Source organism: Scardinius erythrophthalmus (genome assembly GCF_964197995.2).
Source record: "Scardinius erythrophthalmus genome assembly, chromosome: 22".
In the NCBI taxonomy this organism is placed as follows: Eukaryota; Metazoa; Chordata; class Actinopteri; order Cypriniformes; family Leuciscidae; genus Scardinius; species Scardinius erythrophthalmus.
Window position 1 is genome coordinate 31155264 of NC_138242.1, and position 19999 is coordinate 31175262.

The 19999-nt window shown below is 37.4% G+C and overlaps 2 long non-coding RNA genes across 2 annotated transcripts; one reads left to right on the plus strand and one right to left on the minus strand.

The window, feature by feature from the left end:
- Positions 1-455: 455 nt before the first annotated feature.
- LOC308682608 lies at positions 456-4953 on the plus strand. The gene is made up of 3 exons (XR_014029171.1): positions 456-1491; positions 3108-3495; positions 4515-4953. It is a non-coding gene; the product is annotated as an uncharacterized lncRNA (long non-coding RNA).
- Positions 4954-12828: 7875 nt separating this feature from the next.
- On the minus strand, positions 12829-16653 carry LOC308682722. The gene is made up of 4 exons (XR_014029185.1): positions 16312-16653; positions 15980-16174; positions 14266-14379; positions 12829-13504 (listed from the first exon to the last, which is right to left on the minus strand). It is a non-coding gene; the product is annotated as an uncharacterized lncRNA (long non-coding RNA).
- Positions 16654-19999: the final 3346 nt, after the last annotated feature.

The window sequence follows — 19999 nt, forward strand, 5'->3', positions numbered from 1 at the left end:
TGAAGTGTTGCTGTGAGAGATCTGTCTTCTGCTCATGTGAGACTCAGACGCATCGCTGGATTCATAATTAATGCGTCCAGAAAACAGTGAATGGTCACAGACAGACTGATTGTGGGACGGTGGAGCGTCTGATCATGTTAAATACGGTTTCTCTCTTTCACTGAATCAGTTCATCTGTGACTCTTGTACATGAGGATCTAAACAGCGGCTTTATGGAAGATGATTAATAATCTATTCAAGCAACAACATGTTTATGATTCACTTTACAGTATGAGTGTATGATTAGGAAGAAAAAATAATCATGCTTTATATACATGAACAACAAAATGAGAATAGATAAACCATAAATTATCTTTCTAACTATCTTCAGTAATATTAATGATTGATATTAATATTAAGTTTATATTAATTATATTATAATTATTAATTATATTAATGATAATAAGTTCATATTTGTGTGTGTGTGTGTGTGTGTGTGTGTGTGTGTGTGTGTGTGTGTGTGTGTGTGTGTGTGTGTGTGTGTGTGTGTGTGTGTGTGTGTGTGTGTGTGTGTGTGTGTGTGTGAAAGTGTGTGAGCAGCTGCAGTTTCAGTTCAGTCACTGTGACTCTGACTGACGGAGGTTTTTGTACGACTCTTTATCACTGTGTGAATGTATCATCACCCTCACAATAACTACCAGAACTATCTACTCTGCAATGGAAACTCTGACAGTAATAATGTCCAGCATCTTCAGTCTGGACTCCACTGATGGTCAGAGTGAAATCACTGTTAGATCCACTGCCACTGAATCTAGATGGAGTTCCTGACTGGAGGCGGTTTGCGTAATAAATCAGGTTTTTAGGAGCTTCTCCAGGTTTCTGGAAGTACCAGTGTAAATCTTCCTCCCCACCACTCCATCTCGCCACATCTCTGCTGGTTTTACATTTGATATTGACAGTTCCTCCTGGTTGTTCTGCTGTTATTGAGGGACTCTGAGTGACGGTGATCTGTCCTCTACACTCTGAAACACAACAAGAAGAAAATACACTCAAAACTTTGACAATATACTTGAAGAAATGAAATAATATCAAACTTGTGCTCCACAAACCTTGAGCAAACGCTGTGAGAGTCCAGATGAAGATGATGATGAAGGTCATGTTGATGAAGATTGTTGTGTGTGTTAGTGATGAAGTGTTAAACTCACAGCACTATAAACACTCTCACACACTGAAGATCTGATCAATATGCAAACACACTCCACATCATTTCCCTGAAGACAGAAGAAACACTGTTTTGTCTTTTAGTGTCTTTGCTAATAAACTTCTGTGGATCATTTTCAGAAACAGAAACTCATGATTTACTTCATGTTATTTTGGGTCGATCTTCTCGCTCTAAACACTGTTTTAATGATCAGTTTCATTCAGACTTTGATGCTGAGAGAATTTAATACCTGAGCTGCAGATTTATATCATCCATGATACTGTATAACAGGTCAAAGGTCATCCAATAGAGCAGGGGTGTCAAACTCATTTTCACTGAGGGCCACTTCAGCATTATGGCTGCCCTCAAAGGGCCGGTTGTAACTGTAAGACTTTTAAAATGTTAATATAGTGTCTCTTTATTTGATTATTACTTATTTAAGTTACATATATTGTATATGCATTTGGAGGGGTGTTTCTAGGTTTTAAAAACATCAGGGGATGAGCCCGAAACATCAGGGGCTGGGTAATAATGATTTGATACAGAGAATAATGTATTATTGTATATATGCAGGGGTAAACTGGCTCAAAAATTCAGCCCTGGCACTGTAGCCACACCAGCATTCATTACCACACAGTCATGCTTATTCAAATGTGGGGTAGTTAGGGGGGTTCGGGGACATGCTCCCCCGAGAAAATTTGGATTTCTCGGACCTACATATGTGCATTTTAAGGTGTTTAAAGGCCAAAAAATGTTGATAACAATAGCTTTAAAAGCATGTCAGTGGGCAGTAGCATAAATTATTTGTCAAGATAACAGATTCTTAAAAATGAGAATGAGGATAAATATTGCAATGAATGATCCACACTACAAAATGGAAATGCAGAATGTTTCTGCTTATTGTTGACAATACACAATCACATATTCCAAACAGGAATGGCCTTAAATGAGAAATCTTTCAAGGATTATTTTGCATAGATGTTACATTTCAATCGAACACCAGTGCAATCTTTTTGTGTCCAGAGGCAAATGAGCAATTTATATTAGCATTAAAGATTGGTTTCAGCAACTTGTTTCTTTCCTGAGTTAATCAATGTTTTTGGCACTAATCAGTTTTAAGTTCAATTGTTCACTCATAAAGACAGTCACTTGTCGCCACCTACTGGCTTAATGATGCAAGTGGCACAAACACAGATAAGCGGAGTGATCCAAATGGTGCAAAGGTTAAGTATACAGTATATTAAAATATATTAAATAATATAAAATATCAATATATTATTCTTCAATCAGTTCTATGCAGCAGAATCAGATTTAACAGATTTATTTTTTGACCAATTGTCAAAATAAAGTATAGTCCTACAAAGCCTATAGTCCTATTTTTAATCAAACCATGAGCAGAGCAGGGAGAGGACCAGTGAACGAGAGTAATTTTACCAGTGTTGCCCAGCACGGCTATACACACCATGACTATACACATGTTACAGCACAGTAGTGCTATTGCAAAAAGTCCAGAGAAATTTCATGTCGGCACGTTTTTTTAGCGGACTTTGCCTTTCCGGTGAGCGTGAGCAGAGCTCGCAACACACACACACACGGAGGTTGCTTGCGGAACATCGAGCAGAACGCGCTGTGAACACGGAGCGGAGAGCACAGCGCACACACACAGCGGAACGCGCTTAGAAGTTATGCATCTTCGGAAGCGGACTCGCACGCAAAGTCATAAAACACGTTGAGCCAGAGTCAAACCATCGCCGAACACGGAGGGGCGCGGCGGCTTTTTAGTATCTTTCGGCCAAAAAACGAAAATGTTATTTTCGGCCGAAATTTTTCGGCAGCCTAAATTTCCATATGCTCTCGCGGGCCATATAAAATAACGCGGCGGGCCGGATTTGGCCCGCGGGCCTTGAGTTTGACACATGTGCAATAGAGAATGACCATCTAAATCTGCCTGAAGATTTCATTATAAAGCAGGTCAATAGAATTAGCAGAGTTTAAATCACATGTGTTTGTAAATGTGATGAATGTATTTCGGGACTGATTATGAAACAAAGGATTTCAGCCTTCATTCAATATCAAGTATTTATATTTAAGATTAATTCTTTGGACTATTTTTTAGATGAAGATTTTGTGGCTCTTTTTTGATCAATCATGTTTGATGTTGAGAAGATCTGAGTCTCACATCAGTGTGTGTGTGTGTGTGTGTGTGTGTGTGTGTGTGTGTGTTCATTTGAGTGTGACGGAGGTTTTTGTACGACTCTTTCACTAGAATGAAACACTGTGGTGGACTTTCGGTGGAGGAACTAAACTGACGATCAGTAAGTCTCTTCAATTCTCTAAAAAAATTGTTTTATTTATTTATTTGTTTTGTTTTTAGGTTATTTTAGCAAGCATTTGGCAACAAGATTAAAAAAGAAAAAAAGAAAAAAGTTTAAATAAAAAAAAATTAACTGCAGTATTTCATGGCGAATTTGATTGTTTCACAATTTCTTTAAATTTGTCTGTTATTTTACAAAAAACACTTTTTTTCCCTGAGATTTCATCACGTTTATCTTTTTTTTTTTATTGCAAAGGATATTTCATACTGTTTTATTGTACTTTTTTACACGAGTAATTTCATATATTATAATTGCTAACATTCTTTGTTTTTTAATATGTTGATTGCAATATTATTGTAATATTATATTGAATGTAGTTTGTAATATTGTTATATTTTCTGTCATATTCAGTTTTTTTTTTAAAGTACATAATTGTGTCCATAATTCTTGATAAATTTAACTGCTAATACTTTTTGCAAAAGTTTGATTGTACGGATAAAATAATTATATTTTTTAATTTGAAAAATTCATAATTTGAAATGAAATTTGCTGATAATTATGATTGTGAGAGTCTTAAGAATTTTTCAAAATTCATTTTTTTAGGCGTCGTCATCAGACAAATAGAACGATTTGAAAAATTCATTAGTTGAACTGAAATTTGCTGATAATTATGATTTTTCAAAATACAGTTAATAATTAGAAATGATTATTCAGAAAATATTTTTACTTTTTATATTATTATTATTATATTTATTTTATATTTCAAATTACTGTGAGATTCGCTGTATATCATGTCTGCTTTACAGAACTGATTAATATTTAAAATTACATGATACATTTTTTAGTACTAGTGAATATTGATTTAACTGAGAATATTTTAAACTGAATTCAGGATATGGTTTATGAATGAAAATGATTGTGATTTCTACAACATGACCATGTCTGACATCTAACTGTGTGTGTGTGTGTGTGTGTGTGTGTGTGTGTGTGTGTGTGTGTGTGTGTGTGTGTGTGTCCAGCGGGTCCCTCCGTGTCTCCCTCCGTGTCTCTGCTGTCTCCCTCTTCTCTGCTGATCTCTGGAGACTCCTCCGCTCTGCTCTGCCTGCTCAGCTCTTACTCTCCACAGGGGGCGACGGTGAGCTGGACGCTGGACGGGTCAGAGGTCACCGAGGGGGTTCAGACCAGCGCAGAGAGCGAGCGGGACGGTCTCTACAGTCGCAGCAGCGTCCTGAGCCTCAGCAAAGCACGCTGGGAAGCCGCAGAGCGCTTGGTCTGCAGAGGAACACATGCCGGAGCTGCTCACGAGGCCTCGTTCCTCAAGAGCTCCGAGTGCTGATGTTTCTCCAGTGAAGACCAGCGTATCTGAGCGTCACGTGATTTACAGCTCAATACTGAAGCAGTCTGTCAATGTGCTGCCATTGCTGTTCATTCAATAAAGCTTCATCTGAACGCAAGCGCACATTTGTGTTGGACTGCATCATTGATCAGTGTGTCGTTCCTTCAAAGTCCTGCACTAAAGTTTCAGCGGCTTTTGATTGATTGGAATTAGGGGTGGAACAATAATTACAGTGGATAGTGACAATATGTATCGTATTATTCACCCAAAATGAAAATTACTGTGTTAAAAAATCAAGTTTACAGGGTTTTCGTGTCACTACATTAAACTACTGTATATAATGTTAAATATAATGTATAATAATGCAATGGGGGAATATTTGTGGGTCCTGATAATGCCAAATGTCTGATGTTACCAGTAAAAAGTGGCCTACATTATTTTAGATATATCTAGTCAGAGACATCAAGCATATTCGTCTGAAATAATTCAGTATTTTCATCTTCAGAATCATGAATATTGTTATTCTGGTGTCTCTATTGTCCTGCATTGGGTTATCAGCACCAAGTCCAAGCCTATTCATTTACACACACAATGTTAAACCAAATTGACCATTTTGATGGAGTATGGCAATAATATGGTATTGTGAGTTCAGGATGGTGACATAAGGGTCTCGTTACACCCCTAATTGTAATAGTTGAGAACAGCTGCATTCAGCAGTAAATGTGAAATGAAGCTCTTGGGGTTTGAACATGGTCACTGGAGACGAGCTGCTCTATTCTGAGACCATCACAATCACTAAACCTGACAATGCAAATGAGATTTACTCCTCAAACTCACAGTTTCACTCTTTTACTGGTTCAACGCTCTGAACTGGAGCAGTTTCACTTCTGCTGATGGAGGGATGAGACCGTCATGAAGTTTGAGTGGTAGTTTATATGACTTGTATGACTTATATAACGTAATGAGACTCTTCACTGGTAGATCACGTGTGACTGGACTAGAGGAGTAAATGTAGATGTTGATCTGATTCAATTCACGATTCATAGGTTTTTGATTCTTTTCAAGAAAGATTTCTTTCTAATTCACTTTGATATATTTTGATATTGAAATTCACAAACTAATTCACAGAGTGCAATGCGCCTATAAAATACCTAGGAAAGGTATTCCATATTTCATAATTTCAGTAAACTATCCACATATTAAAATAATAGCTGATTCATTCAAAGTCTCATATTCAAATAAAATAAACTCATATATCCTAAAAGCCCTTAAATGTCTCTGATGGCCCATAAACACTGATCTCAGTAAAACTGCAGTATTTTATCTTGTAAAAATAACAGTGAAGTTTCCACACAATGAAGCGCTTTATTTCAGTGTTGAGCAATAACATCTTTATGAATGTTTTAAGTGTGTGTGACTCGAGACTGAAGTGTTGTTGTGAGAGATCTGTCTTCTGCTCATGTGAGACTCAGACGCATCGCTGGATTCATAATTAATGCGTCCAGAAAACAGTGAATGGTCACAGACAGACTGATTGTGGGACGGTGGAGCGTCTGATCATGTTACAGTTTTTCTCGATTGTTTACACACGTTTTCTGAAAGCATGCCTCATTCTCAGAACTCTACACACAAATCAAAAAACACACACAATGGGCAAAACCACTCAATTCTCCTGCAAAATGAAACTTTACATACAAAACAATGTTATTTATTCTCAAAATGGTATTTTGTTTTCAAATGACACACACAAACCATCATATGAATAGACATTTATAGAGTTTTTTTTCAATTGTTTACACGCAATTTTGAAAACCGGGTTCTTTTTTTCAAAACAGAATCACAATTATCTAAACACCACACTCAATTTGCATAATTCCTAGATTGTTTGCAAAATGACACACTTCAGTCAAAACATATACACAAATTTGTGAAAATGCTATTAGTTTTCATTTGACCAACACAGTCCTCAATGATCAGACACTATTGCAGCCAGTTACACACAGCCGTGATAAATATAAAACACATTTGTAAAAAAACTAATTTTAGGAAATAGCATGTGCTAGATTTTTGACCAGACATTGTTATGTAAGGGCTAATTTAGATGACAAAAAAAAAGTGACATACCCACAACATTCTTCATGATTAGTTTGAGATATAGGGAGAATGAACACAAATAGGCCTACTATAAACTATACAAAGCACTGCACAACACTGATGCTGCAGATTGAATATTTCAAGTATTTATTTCAATACTTACACAGTATTTCTTACCATAATCAGTTACAGTAATCAACCAACAATGAAATCAATGAAACAAATAAAATCTGTAGACAAATAAAAATTACTGCATGAAGTACATACACTTTGACTCTGAAGAAAAACTACTGTAAAAGCAACAAGAATACTGTAACTATTCATCATCTCTCCGTCTGGCTGGATCAGGCCATAAGATTTCATCCACATCACAGGCTATGTCTTCAATGGCATAAGTCCTTCCCTACCTCTTCCTCTACCTAGGCCTCTTCCTCTATCTCCTTCTTCTCCTCTTCCTCTATCTCCTTCTCCTCTTCCTCTACCTAGGCCTCTTCCTCTATCTCCTTCTCCTCTTCCTCTACCTAGGCCTCTTCCTCTATCTCCTTCTCCTCTTCCTCTACCTAGGCCTCTTCCTCTATCTCCTTCTTCTCCTCTTCCTCTATCTCCTTCTCCTCTTCCTCTACCTAGGCCTCTTCCTCTATCTCCTTCTTCTCCTCTTCCTCTATCTCCTTCTCCTCTTCCTCTACCTAGGCCTCTTCCTCTATCTCCTTCTTCTCCTCTTCCTCTATCTCCTTCTCCTCTTCCTCTACCTAGGCCTCTTCCTCTATCTCCTTCTTCTCCTCTTCCTCTATCTCCTTCTCCTCTTCCTCTACCTAGGCCTCTTCCTCTATCTCCTTCTCCTCTTCCTCTACCTAGGCCTCTTCCTCTATCTCCTTCTTCTCCTCTTCCTCTATCTCCTTCTCCTCTTCCTCTACCTAGGCCTCTTCCTCTATCTCCTTCTCCTCTTCCTCTACCTAGGCCTCTTCCTCTATCTCCTTCTTCTCCTCTTCCTCTACCTAGGCCTCTTCCTCTATCTCCTTCTCCTCTTCCTCTATCTCCTTCTTCTCCTCTTCCTCTATCTCCTTCTTCTCCTCTTCCTCTACCTAGGCCTATTCCTCTATCTCCTTCTCCTCTTCCTCTATCTCCTTCTTCTCCTCTTCCTCTACCTAGGCCTATTCCTCTATCTCCTTCTCCTCTTCCTCTATCTCCTTCTTCTCCTCTTCCTCTACCTAGGCCTCTTCCTCTATCTCCTTCTTCTCCTCTTCCTCTACCCCCTTCATCTCCTCTTTGAGCTCCCCCTCTCATTCTCACTCTTCTTCTTTTTCTTCTAGCTCCTTCCATCTTTGTTGAAGACAGGTGAACTCACCTACTGCCTTTTATAGCACACCTGAGTGCTGCGTTTTCAAATCAGCACGTGTGTGCTTCCACACCTGGTGGATGTGATTATCCAATTCGTTCATTAGTGTTGTCATTGGCAATCCGGGGCTTTGTAATGACAAGGAAGTAACCTCACAATCATTAACTGTGTCCAAGGTGTGAAAATGTGTGTAGAGTTTTACAAATCACTGTGTGTAATGTTTTGCAAAAAGGGTGAAGCAGACATTGTGTGTAATGTTGTGCAAATCTGTGGAGATGTTTTGCTCCTTGGAGTAGAATTTTGCAAATTGTGTGGAAATTTTTATTTTAGTGTGTAAACAATCGTAAAAAACTGTATATATCTACTGATGGATCTGGGGCCTGTTTCAATAAGGAGGTTCAACCAACTCTGAGTTAAAACTTGAACTCTGAGTTGACTTACCCTGAGATGGGAAACTCTGAGTTTTCGGTTACAGAACAGCTGAAATTAGTTAGTTCAATCAACTCTGAGTTGACCTACTCTGAGTTAAGCGCGTGCACCACAACTATAAAAAGCCATTATCAATGGAGCGCAGATATTACGAGTCACCATGGCAACAGCGCCAAACAAAAAGAGGAATTACTGTTATACAGTGTTGGGTGTAATTAATTACCAAGTAATATAAATATTGTGATTTAATTAAAGGGATACATCTTAATTATTCTGTAATTTAAAATAAAATCTGATGTAATTACATTAAATAGGCTACTGCATAGACTATAGAGAACAATTCTGTATAAAACAATAGTGGATTTAACATACATTTTTAAAAGGTATATTTTTTATGTAACCTTCTCCCTCTACACACTTTGGTCAAATCAAGAATAGTTCATGCAATTGTATATTGTTTATTTGAAAGCATTAAAAGTGCAGTTTCTTGTCTCTCCTTGTATTGTTCAAGTGGTTGAGGTTGATATGGGATTTAGTAATTAGTAATAAGTAGACCAAAACTTTCTAAAGATAGTAAGTATTACATTAATCTAATTACACTGTTGAAGATAACATTGCTAACTATTTTAGAGTAACTTACCCAACTGTTATAATATCAGAGGTGAAACTGGAAGAACAGTAGGCCTATGTTATTCAACCTATTTTAATTTTCATGTGGAGCAATCCTGCAGGCATTAACCCTCTGGGGTCCTTCGGGTCCAAATGGACCCGAAGCGTTTAAATAAAAAAATGTAAAAAATCATAGCTTCATCGGAATGGTCCGAAATTTGGTGACTTTGTTGGTACTTGGTATATGAACACCCAAAAAAATTGGGGACAGGATTTGAATAGTCTAAGTGGTTGTAAAAAAAATAGTCACACTCAGGACCTTCGGGTCCAAATGGACCCGCCATAGGAAATGAATGGGAAATTGGCAAAAATGTGACAATACAGAGTTTTTTTGTGCGTACAATCTACAAATCAGCCACGATCCAGAAAAAAAGCACACAACAGTGAAGGGGTGAATCTATAAAACATCAAGAGTGCAAAACAGACACATCCACACACACACACACACACACACACACACACACACACACACACACACACACACACACACACACACACACACACACACAAACACACTTTTATACACATACACACTAATAAATTCAGATTACAAAGATCTGTTTAGAATTTTTAAAAATCACACCTTCATCGGAATGTTACGAAACTAGGTGACTTTTATGGTATTAGGTATGTGAACACACAAAAAATATTGAGGTCATGATCCAAGCATGCTAAGTGGTCATCACACTTCTGCTCTTTGGTCAAAAATGACCCCCATAGGAAATGAATGGGAAATTGTCAAAAATATGAAAACAGTTTTTTTTTGTGCATACAATCTACAAATCAGCCAGGATGCAGAAAAAAAGGACTCAACAGTGAAGGGGTGAATCTCTAAAACATCAAGAGTGCAAAACAGACAAATCCACACACACACACACACACACACACACAAACACACTTTTATACACATACACACTAATAAATTCAGATTACAAAAATCTGTTTTGAATTTTTAAAAAGCACAGCTTCATCGGAATGTTACGAAACTAGGTGACTTTTATGGTATTAGGTATGTGAACACACAAAAAATATTGAGGTCATGATCCAAGCATGCTAAGTGGTCATCACACTTCTGCTCTTTGGTCAAAAATGACCCCCATAGGAAATGAATGGGAAATTGTCAAAAATATGAAAACACAGAGTTTTTTTGTGCATACAATCTACAAATCAGCCAGGATGCAGAAAAAAAGGACTCAACAGTGAAGGGGTGAATCTCTAAAACATCAAGAGTGCAAAACAGACTAAATCTGTTCAGGCAAAAATCACTAGATTCGCAAGCCTTTCTACAGAGAGCTGTAAATCCACTAGTGGTAAAAATGTGCTATTGCGTGATAAAAATGCTCAGTGTGTCCACCAGTTGGCGCCCATCTCATTTAAAAAATTGCTTTCATGAGGCCTAGGCTTGACTCTAAAATGAAATACAGCTTTAATAAAAATAAAATAAAAATTATGTATATATAAAAAAATTCTATTATATTCAATGGGAAAAAATGGGTCATAATTATTGCATAAATATTAATTATAAATTATAAAATTATCTCAAAACACCAAAAAAGAAAAGAAAAAATATTATAAAAAACAAGTAAAAAAAAAAAAATTATGATTTCTTTTTATATATATTAATTCCGCCCTCCGGGTCCATTTGGACCCGAAGGTCCCAAGTGTGACTGTTAAACGAAGGACCCCAGAGGGTTAAAAGAACATGGCAGCAGCTGAAAATTAAATATAAAAACATAATTCAATCAGGTAAGGCTTGAGCATATCATGGGTGAAGGCTACCTGACTTTACAAACATTTGACATATTAAATAACTAAATAGCATCCAGTGTCTAGCAGTGCAGCAGCATTTACAGCTGAGGGAATTCCTGGAGGGACTTCAGAGCCAGTCACTCCCAAAGATCCAAGGGCCTTCATAAAATGTAAGAGGTTTACATATGTGTTATTTTTTAGATAGGCTATTTTTGATATTTCCATTTATTTTACTTTGAGGTTGGGTTTTTTGTTGGTCCTAACAGATTCTGATGGTAATATCTGTCTTTTGGAGCCTCCTGTCCCAGCAGAACCCCAGGCAGTTGTAAGTCACCTACTCAATACACCCGAAATTAAATAGTGTTATAAAGTGCACTCGACCAAATGCTCATCTTCACAGGACGATGAGGATAGTTTCTGCTGCCACAGAGAGGCCTACAGAGGTAATGTTAATATTATGTGTCTACACATCAAACAATCTACCCATTCAGATTTTTTCAAATTTTTATGTGGATAATCTAAGTTTAAATCTAAGTATAAACGGGTATTCTTATCTCTCCCCGCGCCCTCAGAGTGTGGAAGAACAGCAGGGGGACGGTCCATCAACTTCTGTTGCACAGATGAACACATTTCAGTGATTTCCAGTAAATGTCACAGTTTAATTCTGTAGAATTTGTTTAGAACTACATTATATAACTCTAATCTACTACTGTATTTTCAGTTGCCAGTTAAGGAGTTATATAGACTTCATCTTATAAATAAAAAAATAGAAAAAAACTGCAGTAAAAATAGCAATATTTTATTTATTACAGTTTTTTTCAATTGCTTAAGCACAATTTTGAAAACAGGGCCCGGTTTTTCAAAACCCTTCACACAATTAGCACAACACTACACCAAAGTAGCACAACACCTCAGATCATTTGCAAAATGAAACACTTTTGTCAAAACTATACAATGTCTTATAAAAACCTTATTTTGTTGTCATAACATAAACACAACCATCATATGGTCTGACTCTGTTTGAATCAGTTTAACACTCCTGTGCTCAACCTAAAACACTTTTAGCATTTACACAGAAAGTGTAAAAATAAATTCACCAACACCACATGACACCAATTGTGCAGACTGATGAAAATAATTTATTTTCATGTACTCAAGTCAGTCAATACTGAACAAATATTCATAAAACATTTTCCAGTTTTCATATATTATTACTGAACATACCATTGTACTCTAAGCTTACAGTAATACTGTAACAAATTACATATCCAGTTCAGTACCGAAAAAACAAAAAAACAAAAAAAAAACTAAACATCTCTCCGCCTAGCTGGATCTGGCCACAGGGCTTCGTCAACATCACAGGCTATATTTTCATTTGCAAGGCAACGTGGGAAGAATCTTTTTGAGTGACGAATCCACCCTTGTATGGATGCTGCTCACTTAAAAATGTTGGGTTAAAAATAACCCAACGAATAACCCAACTGTGGATTGGTATAGCACCTTCCCAACTGTGGGTTATTTTAACCCAATGCATTGGGTTAAAATACAGTTGGGTTAAAATAACCCAACAGTTGAGTTAAATATTTATTTTTATTTATGACCTTATTTTAATAAATAAAATACACATTGTTTTCAAATACAATTGTTTATTTGTATAAACAACACATGTTTCAACAAATATATTTTTCAATTACAAACTATATATTGTGGAGTCTAGGATTTAATGTAAATATACATAATTGTGTACATAAATTCAAAATGCACAAGTGTACATACAACACACATAATAAATTCAAAACCTATGCAAATATGTACAAACAGAACACATTCAAAACCTACACAAAAATACACATAGCATACATACAATTGTACAGCATACAGCACACAAAAATTCAAAATGAACACTAAATTAAGAACTACACATTAATAACCTATTTAATTCAATAACCTATACAAATATGGAAAGAATACACAAATTAATAACAATAAATCCTAATCACAACTTTATTAAAAGTTCTTCACTGTACACTGAATGCATTGATGTGTTAGTGTAAACATACCTTGAGTAATAAAACTACAAATACATATGTTGACTACTGGACCTAATGATGATGATGATCAAAGTTCTTAATGAGGCAGGAACTCCTCCAGATATATCTCTAGATATATTAAAGTTTGCGTGCTACAAAAACTCCCAAAATGGGTGCAGAGGTCTTGAAGTAGTTTGTCATAGATGTAAAACATTTTTGAAACACATCCATTGCTTGAAATAAAGTCTTCTGTTCAACTGCTTCCACACTGAATATGATAAAAACTTGTGAGTTCTCTTCGTCCCCAATTAAGCATCAAGTCATGTGGATCCGGGCTTGTCTCACTGTTTCTCACTTGTCTCCATCCTTAAAAGAATAAATAATGTTCAGTTGGGCATGCACTGTGACAACATCAACAGTGTTAAATTATGAAAAAGTTACATCAAAGCAGTGCTGTATTGAATTAAATTATGGTCACTCTAATTAGTCATTACACCTGCCGTTAAAGGATTAGTTCACCCAAAAATGTAAATTCTGTCATTAATTACTCGCCCTCTTGTCATTCCAAACCTGTAAGACTTTTGTTCATCTTCGGAACACAAATAAAGATCTTTTTGATGAGTCTGAGAGATTTCTGTCCCTCCATTGACAGCTACACAACTATCACTTATAATCCCCAGAAAGGTAGCAAACACATCATAAAGGTAATACATGTTACTCCAGTGGTTTAACCTCAATTTTATGAAGTGACATGAGTATATTCTATCCCTTAAACATAATTTAAAATTTAAAATTAAGATTAAACCACTGGAGTCACTTGGATTACTTTAATGAAGTCTTTACTACCTTTCTGGGGCTTGAAAGCGGTACTTGTGTAGATTGTCAATGGAGGGACAGAAATCTCTCAGATTTCATCTAAAAGATCTTCTTTTGTGATCCTAAGATGAGAGAAAGTCTTACAGGTTTAGAACGACATGAGGGTGAGCAATCATGACAGAATTTTCTTTTTTTGGATGAACAATCCCATTAACAAGCGGAATCATTGAAGAAAAGAAGAAGTGGACGAACATAAGCCGAAGAGCAGTGTAATTTATCAAACTTGATTTGATAGTGTTGCTTTTACTTACAGGCTTAATGTCATTTAAGCTGCACTTCATTTCAGCATATGTTGGACACACCATTTTTCCATTTGTGAGGTATGGCGATGATGGCAGGATGTCAGGCCATTTCTCCGGGATCATCTTTGAAAGACAAGAAAAAAAAGAAAAAGAAAAAAAAAATCCAGTTTTCAACTATACCACACGTGTGTCAACCTAAATTCATATGCACTTAGACACAGCCAAAACAATTTTCCAAAATAAGACACTCCTTCCCTATAGACTATAGAGGGTATGCACTGACGTCACTTTCCCGCCGAAGAGCTGCTGCATGACTGGATTTAATAGGGGTAACTGCGAAAACGTGAGTAAAACAAATGATTATCAGTTTAAACTAAAGGTTGGACTCGATATAGTGTTCCTTACAACTTACCAAAGATCCAGTGATCATGGATATTCATATTTCGTTCTTCCTGTCAGTCTCATAGAGGCTATGCTGTCAGTACCGGAAAGAGAATGGATTAGTTAACCTCTCGAGTCTTCGGGTCTGATTCTTCTGAGTCTTTCATTCTTTTGTCACATGACAGCGCTGGACCATAAATGAGTTACTAATGTTTTAACGGCTTAGATTGGGAGTTGAGGTAAACTAACAGACTGCATAGCCTGAAGACCCAGATAAATCAATTAAAGGTCCCGTTTTTCCTGTGTTTTTGAAGCTTTGATTGTGTTTACAGTGTGCAATATAACATGTGTTCATGTTTCGCGTGTAAAAAAAAAAAAAACAGTATTTTTCACACAATTTCCTTATCTGTATACCGCTGTTTTCACTGTCCTAAAAACGGGCGGATAACTTCCTTGTTCTATGAAGTCCCTCCTTCAGAAATACGTAACGAGTTCTGATTGTGCCAGCGGTTCCTGTGTTGTGATTCAACAGCAGCTTAGCGCACGTTGCCCGGAAAGGTCACGCCTCTAACCATAACGTGGAGATGCATGCTCTCAGTGTTATTGTAAACATGTCTTTAAATTTCAATTCAATTTGAGCCGGAATCAGACCCAGAGAACATAGATGATCTCATTGATCTCTAAGTACAGCGCCCCTGGGAAGGCCAAACAAAGGTGATTTGACTCCGGGAAGAAAATATCAGCGTCTCGACAACATGGCGACAAACACACTCTACAAACGCAACTCTTCCTCTTCTCCGTGGGAGCGCAACAAGACCACGCCCCCTTTTTTTGTGTATTCCTGTAGGCGGAGGTTAGTCAAAAAACTGTTCTAGTGACGTCATTAAAGCAGGAAGTAGAGGGAAGTAGTCCCAAACCGGCCGTTCGCTGTTGACTTTGAAAGGGGACTTCTGTTAAATAAAATATCTCACTTGGCACTGAACTTTGAGCTTTATCATTTTACAGGTATTATTTATGCTCTAACAGCAACATTACACTAACTAAAGTTTGAAAAATGGGATCACGAAGAACAGGACCTTTAATCGTTTCTGTTTCTCATAATTTGGCCTCTTCCTTGCATTGCAGTTTTTTTCTTATTCTAAATGTGATCAACATTTGATGTGTTTGGGGAATTTGGCTATTGACATAACATTTAAATAAATATGAAATGAACGAAATGACTTGAAAAAAGATTTGTTCATTTTTATGAACGAGATTTAAAGATCCAAGTCAGTAAAATTATCCGAACTTCCTACTACTACGTCACGCGCATACCCTCTGTACTGAACTTCATTAAACTCACCATTCCAAGAAAATTGTGAAGTCTAGGATGTTCTCTAATGATTTCTTCGGTAGTTTTTGTTCCAGAGGATCAATTCCATGCACTGCAGTTTGTTGAGGTGTTGTGTGTCTCTCATGAACTCCTCGACTTGGCTGTGAGGACTTCTTGCTTTTCTTTTGCCACTCAAACATTGTCAGTCATCAGACAGCTCAGACTCTATTGAAATTAAAACATACTGTATTAAAATAAGTGAAGAAAGCTGGAAAAAAAACAAAACATAAGTAATTATCTGTACCTGGATCTGTAGTAGCCCCAGCACTGCACATCTGGTCTCTAATCATTATTCAACTTACCAGCTTGTTAGTAGAGGGACTCCAAGACCGGTGCCAGATAAGGAAGACATCCAAAATGTGTACTATTGTACACTGTCCAGGACCAAAGTTGAGAACCATTGTCATCCAGTAGCGTAAAACTTTAATTTACTCCTTCCTGTGTTAGAATGAATCAGAAAAAAAGAAATATTTTCAAAAAAGTAAACTAGTCCTTAACTTGTTACTACAGTAAATCAAGGTAATCTGTGTATTGGAAAACATAAACTTTCTTTAACTAATCATGAACTAATAGTTTATTTGTTACAAAGTGTTTCTCATGTTTTCCACTTCAATTTCGTTAGGAATATCTGCACTTTTTCATCTTTCTTTCATCGCGGAGATTTCAGCGAATTCAAAGGCTTCTCACCGCATCTCACAGCACTGTTGTGGTGTCGTGTGACCGATGTCTGAGCTGTGAGCTCGCGCCGCGAGGCCGAGCTGATAAATGGTCCGTGCACTACGGTTCAGAGCTCTTTCGTTCCGCATTTAGTGACAATTGTAGTCGCACCTGTACGAAAAAAGTACATTACCAGTCTGGAGCACTGCTTCAGCTGTGACAGACCATCACTAAAGTCCCTTAAATTTGCTATCACGAATACCGTAAAACAGGCGTAATGCTAGATAGTGATTTCAGACTAGACATAACTTACTTAGTATAATATTGTAGTAGGTAACTCAGTAGTAGTAACGTACATCTCTAAATGGTTTTACTAGTATAATTTTTAATTAATTATTTTATTTCTGCTTGCGAGCTAACGGGATAGCTAGGATTAATTTCCAATCGATCTCACTTCCCGGAGATCATTAAAACGGACTAAGGGGAACTTTGTTTTTTTTAAATATAAAATTCAGTTTTAGAGTAATTATATTCAACGTCTCAGTATACAATACTTAATGTTATACATATATAAAAACGATATGACTTACCTTTTATAATCAAGATGCAGCAGCAGCTTCTGTGTTGACTGTCTGTCACTGGACCGTTAAAATTTGAACTGTCGCTGCGGAAACCGTAGGTTATTTAACCCAACGGTTAGGTTATAACTAAAAATAAACCAACGACATAAACAAATGACCCAATAAATTTTAAGATAACCCAACATATTGACCCAATATGTGTAACCCAACGGTTGGGTTACACAAATAACCCAACGTTTTTTACTGTGTGGTTCAATTTGATCACATGCTTCCTCCATAGCTTGAATGAGGGGCATCTGGACATAGGGCCGGAGATCATAAACCTTCCACCGCCATGTTGAGAAGAACTCCTCGATGGGGTTCAGGAAGGGGGAGTATGGTGGTAGGTATTGAACTGTGAATTGTGGGTGTTGTTGAAACCAGTTTTGGACCAGAGCAGAACGATGGAAAGCTACATTGTCCCAGATGACAATGTATTGCATCTGGTCCCTTTGGTTTGCTGCTGTGATGATATTGTGTAATCTGTCTAAAAATGTAAGAATGAGTTCAGTGTTGTAAGGACCCATGTTGGCATGGCGGTGGAGGACCCCATTCTGTGTAATGGCAGCACAAAGGGTAATGTTACCCCCACGTTGCCCTGGTACATTGACAATAGCCCTGTGGCCGATGATGTTTCTTCCCCTTCTTCGTACTGTTGTCAGGTTAAATCCAGCCTCATCAATGTAAATAAACTCATGTGGGACTTCCTCCGCATCCATTTGCAAAACTCTCTGAAATACAGCAAAAGATCACACTGTGTAGATCAGTATACTGTAGGTCTGCTATACAGTAAAATTACATGTACAGTAAAAAGGTTATGTGTGCAGTACACAATACTACAGTCAGTGAACAAAACGTACCACCACATATTCACGCCGCAGGACTTTCACCCTGTCTGAATTTCTTTCAAATGGCACTTTATACAGTTGTTTCATCACAACTTGGTGTTTTTTAAGGATACGGGCTATTGTTGACAGAGAGACCTGTTGGACATTATTGAAAATTAGGTGATCATTGACAATATGGGCTTGAATTTCTCGAAGTCTGATTGCATTATTGGCCAAAACGAGGTTTATGATCTCTCTCTCTTGCTCCTGTGTGAATATGGGGCCCCTTCCTCCTTGGTGTTCACGACGTTCAATCCTATGTTGGCCAAACAAAATACACAGCTTACTGTAAAATGATACACAGGAATATATACAGTACCAAAATATAGAGTACATATACAGTACTGTTGATATAGTACATGCAGTAAGCAATGGATTTTCTGTTGACTGAAGAGAAGTTTCTCACCTGTGCTCTTGACGAAATGTCCGAACTATTGATGCCACTGTGTACCTGCTTAGGTTAGGCTGTACTCTCAATCCAGCCTCCCTCAGTGTTAGTCCGTGGTTTATTACATGGTCCACAATTGTAGCACGAATTTCATTACACAGATTTGGTTGTCTTCTTCTTTGTGCATGTCCTACCCCTCCTCCAGGTCTTCCTCTCCCTCTTCCTCTTCCTCTCCCTCTCCCTCTCCCTCTCCCTCTCCCTCTCCCTCTCCCTCTTCCTCTTCCTCTTCCTCTTCCTTGGCCTCTTCCTCCACCTGGTACTCTCTGGATTCCCCCTCTCATCCGCACTCTCCCTCTTCCTCTGACACCATCCATTTTTGTTGAAGACAGGTGAACTTACCTGTTGCCTTTTTATAGTGCTTTAACCTGATTGGTGTGTCTACAATTAAGCACCAGTGTGTGTGCACACCTGGTGCCTGTGTTTAACCAATTGGTTCATGGGTGTGCTCATTTGAAAGCCTTTGCTTTGAAATTGCAAGGAAATGACATCATGATAAATTTCTGTGTCAAATGCATACAAGTGTGTTTAGTGTTTTGCAAATCACTGTGTGTAATGTTTTGCAAAAAGTGTGAAGTTGACAATGTGCTTACAGTTGTGCAAATCTAGGCCGGTGTTTTGCTCCTTGAGTGTAAAGTTTTGCTAATTGTGGGAAAGTTCTAATTTTAGTGTGTAAGCAATTGAAAAAAACTGTAATAAAATATTAATTTTATTAATAAAAATTTACTGAAAGAATGAATGAGGTGTTTAAACACCGCTTCCCCTTTAAAAAAGGGGAGGAGACCGATAGAAACTCTGGGTTTACCGAAGAAAACCTGCTCCTGACCAGGTTAGGTTCACAGAGTAAGTTACCATGGTAACTGACTCTGAGTATAAGTTAACTCTCTTTCTGAAACAGGCTTGACTTACTCTGCTTTCTCAGGTTTAACATACCTCCCATTCTGAAACAGAAAACTCAGAGTTTCCCTCATTTCAGGGTTAACATACTTAGAGTTTTCTCTTAACCTCCTTTCTGAAACAGGCCCCAGATTGATGTGTGTTAAATTTTGACTCTTAGTGTTTCCACCTGGGTAATTGTGTGCTAACTGAGCTGAAGCTGTGCTGACTTGAGTGAACAATATTGAGTGCTAGTGCTTTATAAATGACAACATGGTCTAGGCAATGAGAAATTAAGGGATTTGTGTGTAGAGTTTTGCAGTGACAGTTCAACAAATCTGACTCATGTGTCAAAACAGGGAATAGTGTTTATAGTTTAGAGAAATGGGTGTGCTTTTTGATAAATGGTATTATGGTTTTGAAATTTTTGTTCAAAAGCCTGGTTATAGTGTTTAAGCAATCGAGAAAAACTGTAATAAAAGGGGGCAACTAGAGCAAACTGAAA